Genomic DNA, 6000 nt, shown 5'->3' with positions numbered 1-6000 from the left:
GTGCTTGACCCCTTGCGCCACCAGGGAGGCCCTTTTATGAAGCTTTTGATCCCTTCTTTCTCTGTCTGCCACAACAAATTTGGCAGTTCCATTTGATTTAGGAGCTTCAAGAAAAGTTCAGACTAAGCCATTCTAGGAATGTACTGCTTTAGGGTCCTTGCCACGCTGTTTCCTGTATCCTAGAAAAGCATTCCCACAATGGTAAATTCTGTCTTACCCTACTGTATTCCCTAACCACCCCCACCCCTTGATCTGGCACTGTTAGGGTTTGTATCACGTGCACTCTCAGTACATACAGGCATGTATTACTAGGTCTACAGGTCCTTTCCTACCTTAGCAGGCCCAGCCCTCTTGCTGCGAGCTCACTCTGCTGATTGGCCTGGTGGCAGGTGAATTAGACAGAGAGAGCACAGGAGGCACCTTATCTTGCAGGGCCTGTGGAAACGTGCTGCCTCCAACAGCTCTCCACCTCTGCCCATGCAAGGTCCCAGTGGATTCTGAGGGTATTATATTTTCAAGAGCATCAACTCAGATATCCGCATCTTAGTTTTCAGGGTTCCATTATTGCAGACCTGGCTAAGAGAGTTCATCCTTCTCTGGAGTTCTGCTTGTTATGATTAAGTGCTGGACCTGGTCCTCTGATTTTGCTGCTTTTTGCCAGCAGGAGAGAATCTTTTAATGACATTAGGCCTCCTGGTTTTCCTGTCTATAATCATTAATTATTAATTTTATGCCTTCTATTATCACCAAATGCCTCCAGCAATAGCCATCCAATTTTTTTTTAGAATTACTAGTTCCCCCATATTTCTCATATGTCTGATACATTGTACCTCCTAGTGCATTTCCTTCTACCAGTTGTCATCCACCCAATTCACAACAGGTAGAAGCATTCACAGTTGCATTGCTACATTGTGCAGGGGCTGTGCATGCACCCCACGTGATCAGTAATGTGATCCTCATTGCCAGCTGATTGGCTCTGGATCCGACTCTGGAACCTGCTTTTTAGCCTTGGCTTCTTGAACAAATTTTGGTACCTAGTTTGCAGGTCAATCTCCTTGGTAAACACACTAACATGGAGATTAGCAAGCAGAATGCAGATTTGGAAGTGTTTTCAGGATTAAAAGTTGTGGGGGTAGGATGGGGAGAGATTATGCATAAACAGGATTATGCAGAGGGAGAAGCTGAACATAAATCAATCACTCCAAAGATCTCTTTGGCCCCACAGGAAGCTCTGACACTGAGATGATCATTCATGTTTGACTGGAGTTAGGAGATAGGGGTAGACATGTACACCCTTCATTAACTAGTCCTTGGATATCAGATGCCCCTGGGAAAGGAGTATGAACGTGGGTGAAGGCAATTCCAGACACTGTCAGCACCGCCAGCCACCCGCCCAGCACTGGGGGAACAGGTGTTTCAGTCCTGAGGGTGGACCTGTGGCCCAGCATCGCCACACTGCCTCGCTTCCTCAACTCATTGCGCCGCCTGGGCCACTTCTCGAATATAGTACTTCCACCTAAATCCTTGGGTCAGGAAGAACCTGTGAACTAAAACAATCTCCCACAAGACTGAGCAATTTTAAGGCTGGTCTACAGTAGTAAATATAGTGATTATTAAGTATCACACTAATAACTAACATTTGGAGTATATTTTATAGGTAACAATTCACAACCTCTGTTTCCTCAGGTCTTAAGTGAGGGTGTGTACCAGATGAGTACTAGGACACCTTCCAGCTCAAATGTTCTGCCATCTCCTTTGTCTGCTCAAGCTTGTATCACAGCTTAAGCTCCTGCCTCTCATGGCTCCTAGGACTTTGTGCTTCCCAGCAGGAGGATGGAGCAGGAAATGTCTTCCCAGGTCCTTCACTTTAGAAGGGCACCCATTCTATTAAATCAGAGAAATGGCAATGAGCTGGGGCCTTACACAGAGTTCCAAGGGAGAAATTTCCCCTTTTGCTGAGGTCTAGTGGCTCTGAAGGGGGAGTCACCCTTAAAGGTGGGATGTTGATAAATAAATATGCTCCCCCAAGTTATCAGTGGCTAGTGACTAGAGACTAGAAATGAGAAGCATCTCCTAAATTTGCCCCTTTCACCCTCAGGAATAAAAATGTCAACAGTGTTTCTGCTGAGAAAATATAGGAGGATAATCCTTGAGTCTTTGCAATTTCACCTCCTATAAAGGAAAGACAGGGTAGGTACACAGAGTCAGCTGTTGAGGCAGGTTGTGTGAGAAGGGAAGGAGCTAGAGATGATCCACATTATGAATTTCTATATACACAGACACATTCTTGGCTTGTTCACATTCAGTTCAGCAGAGTTAGAGGATCTTGTGAAGCCTTGACTGAAGTTGTCACAAGCTCTTCCCACTCCAGAAAGTTATGCATTGATGTGAGTCAGAGCGTAACAAGCTGTAGTTCTTCCAAAATTTCTTAAGGCAAAGGCAGAGATAATCTGTCAAGTAGAAGAGCCTTTCATTTAGTTCTCACTGCTTATTTATTTTGAGTTTAAAATAATAAAGTTGATTAAGTGAAAGGAAAGTCAACATTGAGGGCAAGAGTAGAAATGTCAGCACAGTGAATACTTCCAAACTGCTTTAGCTCCCTGGTGGACACCCTTCTAATGATGAACTTAGTTTATAGATTTTGTCAAACTATAGCTGCTAGTTTTAGGGACTATCACCCAGCTAGTACTGAATCTCAGCCAGATGAAAGAAAGGCTCTTGTCATGTAGAACAAGTCACATATTTTCAGAAAAGCCTGGATCATGGTTTGGAAAAATCAGTTGCTAAGATGTTTTTCTGTTTTTGAAATACATGAGGGGTGCAGCATTTCAGTGGGCTCCCAGAATACCATGTGGCTTTTCTCTTCAGTAATTATGAAAGGTTGTGCTGGATCCCAAGTATTTTAATTGGTGTCTGCTCTAGAACTCGGTTTACTTTGTGCTCATGTGCTCGTGTATTGAATTAAGAGAAAAGAGACACTTATCTTAATAGCCCAGACTAAATCTCTACACCTTAACAGTTCCATGATAAAAGAGAATTCTATTTCCATTGTCCAAAGTTAATGGCTCCAGGGAATTCTGAGTACAGAAAGGACTATTAATAGGTGCTTATGCTTTCCTTGTTCAGTCTTAAAGCCTAGGTTTTCACATTTACATTTTTATCAAGTTTAACAGACAAATCTTACACTAACATTTATGTAAACATTAATTTCTCTTACCTGATGTTTAAATGATGTTTAGCTCTAGTCCAACAAATAAAACTGATCTTAAATAGTTCATTTTCAAAATTTGTTGTATAAGTTCCTTTGAAGATTTTATAATAAATCTCTTACTGAAATGTTACATTTTTTTTTAGGTATTTCAAATGCTTGGTAAAACAAAATTATAAGCAAGTCTTCTTGGCTACTTAAGAAAATCTTATTAATCAAGTACATAAAATTTTGCATTTTTGCATGTTGAGTTTTCTTAAGTTGTCTAATACACTCAAAATTGATATTAAATAAACATTTCAGTTTGAACTCACATAGTTAAGTTATACACTTCAAATTGAAATTGTTTCCTGAGAAAAATATCTGATGATTTTATTTTATGCTTTGTAACTACATGAGTTTGATTTATTCTGTCATCTCTAAATGTAATTCAAAAACTTCCTGGTTTGTAAAATCACTTCGTCAATAAGGAGAGTTCACGTAAATGGCCAGATACTGTGGAAGAAATAAAGTGGATACATCCCAGGGATATTAAGGAGCCGGGACTACCTCCATGCTGAATGATTTAAAGAGGAAACTTTGAGAGAGGCTCAAGTTTAATGATTAGTAGAACCAAAATTTTCTGGAGTAAGGAGTATCAGAGGAGAAAAGGATGTAGGAAGGATATGAATTTTATGGTAAAAAGATACCTTAGCAGTTGTCTAAATCACTCTTCTCATTTATAGGTAAGGAAACTGAGACTCCGAAAGCAAGTGATTTTAATAAGAAACCTTAAAGAATAGCCTATTCCAATGTACATATCTTGAGACTGTCCTACACATTTCTTCAGATACACTCCTTTTTAGGATTTCTGTCTCAAAAATGGACAGGTTGAAGTGGGATTCTGCTAGAAGTCATTCTCCTTTTCTTGCTAGTACTGAAATAGTGACAAAGCAAACAGTAAGCTTACAAGATTTCGCTCAGAAACTGAGATCATACAAGGATTTTTTTTAAAACTGTGTTTATAAGTCAAGCAGATAGAAAGTATGCACAGCAACCAAGTTTCATTTGCCTTTGGTAAATGCCATGCCCTATCACCAGGTTTGCAAGTTAGCTATGAGGACAGATGACAGATGACAAAATCTTCCATTTTATCCCAAGGTTTCAGCGCACAAAACAGCATTTTGTTACTAATATATGTTGACTTTGGCATTTGCCAAAACCCAACCTCAAATTTTGGCCAAGTTTTTTCCAAAGTCACACAAACCTTTCACTGAATTGGTTGGATGTTCTTATTAGTCATAAACCAACACTGAGGTTCCAGTTCTGTTTTGAGGAATTCAGGGGTGCAAACCTGAGCTCATGCAAATTGAAGGGACCAGAAAGAATTAGGAGACTTCCTTAATTTTAATCTTCCTTGGAATTTTAGCGTTTACCAGAAAAAAAAAAACCTTCCTAATTCTTCTCAATGTAACAAAAGACCTGGAAGGAACTCCAAGACCCCTTTCAGTCAATAGAGTTTAGAACTGACCAGTTTCTAAGAATCACAAGCATTCATAGGAAGTAGAACCACACCTTCAAGGAATCAACAGGTTACACATACAAGAGTCTCACTTAGAACGCCTTAGAAAAAAAAATGCCTCTTTTATAATCCTATAAGAGTAGTCAGATAACAAGGGGCCATGCATAAGGGAGGTTTAAAATTTTTGCTTTTGACAAGTAGAAAAAAATAATTACTCCAAAGTCTTGAATTCAAGTCAGAGTAATTGTGAATCTCTAAACTCCATTTATGCCCTCATTGCAATTTAGATTTTTCTGATTGTCATTAACCTTAATGAAAAGTGTGTATCTTCATATAAATGTATCTTAGGTGGGAGAATGTGAGGAGGTACTTTAAAAGAAATAAAGTGCTGGGGCCTCCCTGGTTGCCTAGGGGTTAAGTCTCAACACTACCACCATGATGGCCCACTGCAAGAGAAGATCCCTGGCCAGGGAGCTACCCACATGACACAGCAGACCTCTCCTGCCTCGCCTGCTGTCTCGGCAGTGTATTTCAGTAGATCTGCCTGTTCTGCTCCCCACTCTGTCTCTGGTGAATCCTCTCACCCCTCCGATCCCCATACCTCTGGCCTACACCCAAGTTCTTCCACGCAAAAATAAATAAAAATCTTAAAAAAGAGAGAATTTGCTAGTTATTTCTATTTTTCTTTTATTCCACCAAACTCCAAGTACCTGTCAGCCTCCCTTTGCCACCCCCTCTACCCTTCCCCTTATTCCCTCTGATAACCATTATCTTTGTTTTGCAGAGTTCAAATTTTTATTCCTTCTATTGTATGTCTGGTTTTTGGGTATTTATATTCCTCAGATGAGTGAGATCACCCAAAATCTGTCTTTCACATTTTGACTTATTTCACTCAATACTATCACCTCAAGATCCATTTCCTTGTGTCTTCTTTTATTTTCTTTAACAGAGTTTTATAGTTTTCATTGAAAAGGTCCTTCACTTCCTTCATTAAGTTTATTCCCAGGTATTTCATTCTTTTTGGTATGATTGTAAATAGAACTGCATTCCTTATTTCCCATTCTTCTGATACTTCTATGGATTTTTGTGTATTGATTTTGTATTCTGCTGTTACAGTATTCATTTGTTATCTAGAAGTTTTTTTTTGTAGAATCATTTGGTTTCTCCAAATAAATTAGCATGTCATCAGTTTCATTTCTTTTCCAATTTGGACTCTTTTATGTCTTTTTCTTTCCTAATTGCTAGAACTTCCAAGTTGAATAACAGTGGTGATAGTGGACATCCCTGTCTT

The sequence above is a fragment of the Talpa occidentalis genome, unplaced genomic scaffold (assembly GCF_014898055.3).
Source record: "Talpa occidentalis isolate TD23 unplaced genomic scaffold, MPIMG_talOcc4v2.1 talOcc4.6, whole genome shotgun sequence".
Classification (NCBI taxonomy): domain Eukaryota; kingdom Metazoa; phylum Chordata; class Mammalia; order Eulipotyphla; family Talpidae; genus Talpa; species Talpa occidentalis.
The sequence above is the reverse complement of the archived record's forward strand: the minus strand, read 5'-3'. Positions refer to the sequence as shown.